This window comes from Corylus avellana, chromosome 11, assembly GCF_965113065.1.
Source record: "Corylus avellana chromosome 11, dhCorAvel1.hap1.2, whole genome shotgun sequence".
Lineage (NCBI taxonomy): Eukaryota > Viridiplantae > Streptophyta > Magnoliopsida > Fagales > Betulaceae > Corylus > Corylus avellana.
In genome coordinates, this window is record NC_142500.1 from 4,869,394 (window position 1) to 4,873,183 (window position 3,790).

Below are 3,790 nucleotides of genomic sequence, written 5' to 3' on the forward strand. Positions count from 1 at the left end.
TCGACACGCGCCCCTCCATCGCGCACACCGGCCTACTCGGGCTAGAATCATCTGGCAGCCTTCCTTCGGTGGTGCTTTGTGGGCTTTTGTGCATTTTTTTTTTCCTGTATTTTCTGTATTCCCTAGAATGTTGAGTTGAGAATGTGAATAATTTCCTAGCTTACAAGTCAAGAAGGATGAGTTTCAGTAAGAGGATGTTGCTACCTATGTATCGGATTGAGTTTGTCTAGAGCAGACTTGTTGTTATAACTGAAAATGAGTCATGAGTTAGCGGATTTTGATGTCATAGATAGGTTTTGAATGTCAAATTGTTATGTATATGTATGACTTGTAACCTTATAGCTTCGGCTATGATTTTCTCAGAACTTTTACTTTATAATGTAAGAACTTTATGCTCGTAATTTTTCATCAATTAATGAGACTGGAATGATTTCCCCTTAAAAAAAAAAAAAAAGGAAAAAGAAAAAAAAGTCAATGAATGAAATGAATCAATTAATTCTTATGTTATGTGCTTGTGAATATGATATATTTTTTAACATGCGGTGCTTTAACCCTATTGTGAATATCATAAAACTAGTGAATCAAAATGCTGGAGTACAATTAATAATATATGCTAAATACTCCAAATCAAAAAACCCTAAAAGCTGTCTCTCGACCCTTCTCCGCAGAAAACAGTTTTGAGAGGAGGAGGGAGCAGATCTTTTCCATCCTCCTCTCCCCTTTCCCTCTACTCCCCGCTCATACCCTCTCCCTCCTTTTTTTTTTTTTTTTTTTTTTTTCTAATTTATTTATGTTTGTAGCTGTAGGTGTTCTCTGACCAGATCAGCAATTTCGGCCTCTCTGCTATATATTTGTCCACCTTCCACCGTGTTGTGTCATTCATCTCCTCTTCGCTCGCTGCTGCTGCTTGCTGGTTATTTGTTTGTGTTTTTTGTTTTGAATAAGAAGTTTATTCTCTCTAGATCTGCACTCATGAGTGATGAGGAATAATTAGGTCTGATGGGTTATTTTCCACGGCCTAGATAATTAGGTGTTAGGTGTGAGGGGTTATCTCTCACGGCTGGTTTAAATAAATTTTGTTAGGAAATTTGGCTACCCATGTCTTAGATCTAGTTTGCTCGGAGCAGATTTGCTCTTTAACTGTATTTGTACATAGGTTAGCGGAAGATTGAAATCATAGATAACACATGATTATAAGAATTTTTATTTGTATCTATGACTTTGTAACCTCATATCTTGTAGTTATGATTTTTACAGAGTTTTATACTTTGTGCTATAAGAGTTTTATGTTCATAATTTTTAATCAATAAAATTCTCAGATTTACTTTAAAAAAGAAAAAAAAATGCCGGAATACAAACCACAATGTAAAATCATTTAACTTAGAGAGAGACTTTTTCACAATAGAGTTCAAACTACAAATTTACTTGACATGCATTGTTTTTAAATACATTTTGATCTTAAGAACCAGCTTTCAAAAGAAAGAGATAAAATTTTTAAAAGAAAGTAGCTCACGTTACACACAAGAAACGATCGGTCCACTTTTACTTGCTGAGCTGTTGACTCACCTTTTATTTTTTTACTTGTGTGTTGCCTTGATGTATTGACTATTATGTTTATATAAGATGTCTTTTAGAGCTCTAGCATTCAATTTAAAAAATTTAAAAACTCAAAATATATTTGGTGAATTTTCCTAAATATAAATATTCCAATTTTCAACTTTTGTAGCTGTGTTTTGTTAATGAAAAATATACCAAAATGAGAAAGAAAGAACTTAATTTAAAGCAGCGGCCTACAGTGATGGCAAGTGCAAGTTGCACGATGGGATGGCTTCCTTTTAAGGAGAAGATATATATATATATATATATGATCGTTGGAGGAGCTGAGAGGAAAGGTGAGCCGCCGTGAAGCCGAGAAAGAGCTGAAGCCGAGCGAAAAGTGGAGCATTCCTCGTTTATGACGCATGGTATAATTCCAAGGAATTAGGAATATCCATTATCTGTTACCAAGAAAAATGATTAAGAAGATATAACGGCTAATCGGTGCGAGCGATCTTCACCGACTCGAGACGGCAAGGTCAATGGGGGGAAGGGTAAATCCGGAATTAAATTATGGCGATGGGACTGACCACGCTAGCACGCATTGAACGTGGCCGAGTTTGCACATTGAATTTGAAAGGATACAGGTGGATTTTTTTATTTGGACTATTTTGGGTTTCCCAGAGAAGATTCGGATTTGTGTTTCGCATATTCCACGTGTAGAACTCGATATCCACACATTCTTGGAAAAATGGTCCCCTAATCTTCTGACGCATTCACAACAAGACATTTGCCCATCCTTCTCAAAGCTACTTTGCTTTCTTTCTCCTCCCTCGTTTATGGTCATAGCTATGGTCATACATAAGTCGATAATTTTTGAGACGATTTATAAATATGTTTTTATTTGTTTAAATGAATTTTAGGTTGTTCAGTCACCTATTTAAATAGACTTTCACAAATTTCCAACGATCCAGTTTAAAGAAAATTTTCTTCAATCCATTCTAATAAATGTCAAACGTCTTTTAATAAGTTTGAAATCCTCAAAAATTAATATTTGGGTTCTTAGTTCAATAAAAGGGTAATAAATGACTGTTAAGAATGTTAAAGAAAACTGAACAGGATACGATAATATCCAGTTAGTTACTCTCTATAACTATAACTAACTGGATATTATTCAGTTCAAATGAATTGTAGAGGATCCTAGTTCAAAGAAAACATGTGCACCCCATATTAGTTCTTATTTTATAGAGACCTTCTATTCTTCAATCAACTATCCATCTTTTATTCTTCTATTTTTCAAATTCACCGTAAGATCGGGAAACCCCACATCCGACGATAAATTAGGGGAAGATGAATGAGAGATAGAAAAATAGCATTTCTTTATATTCTTTTTAACCTTCTTCCTCGAAGTTTCTTTTACTGGATCTACTTTCTCCTCCTCATCATGTCCTTGTTGCATCTTGGTTAGCTTCTTACACTTGTTTACTTTTGCTTGAAGTTTTAAGAAACATCTTTGTCTCATCTGTTCATTAATTGCGCATATAACAAGATTTTGCATGTTTTTGGGGGGACCAAACATTATTCTATGTGTGTAGGATAGGTTTGATGTAATAGGTATAATGGCAAGCTCAAAATGAGGGAAACTCCCTTTGTCGTTATTGTTTCTATAAGTATGAATCAAAACGATTTGATTTTGTAAAAAGGGATTGCTATGATTTCATGATTCACAAAAGCATATATTATTGTCTCAATTTTCAATTTTATATAGTACTACTAGTTATTATAATAATATATCAGTACATTTTGAATTTTAAAGATGAGCCGCGTGAGTCAGCGCGCCAGAAAGTCAATAGAGTACTTTCTTAAATATAATAATACAACAACTGTAAAGGCTTTGCTTATTAATTTTTTTTTTTTCTTTTCCATTCTCAAAACCAAATCATTAAGAAAGCAGTTAAACACAAAACACTCCTAAAAAGGCAAAAAATAATTTTTAATTTTTTATATTTTTTTATTATGAAGTAGTACACTAACGAAATTAATTAAGTTTTTTGACGGAATTTGACAATAGTAAGTAATTTGTTTTTTATACATATCTTAGGGAGCTCTCAAAATAGTTTGATACCACATGAAATTTATTACAAATCAAGTAAATTACAAGGATTGATTTTGTAAATTAACTTTTATTTGAAGAGTTCAATAAAAAAGCTGTTAGCTAACTTTACCTACTATGAACATTTTCTCTAGTCTCTTT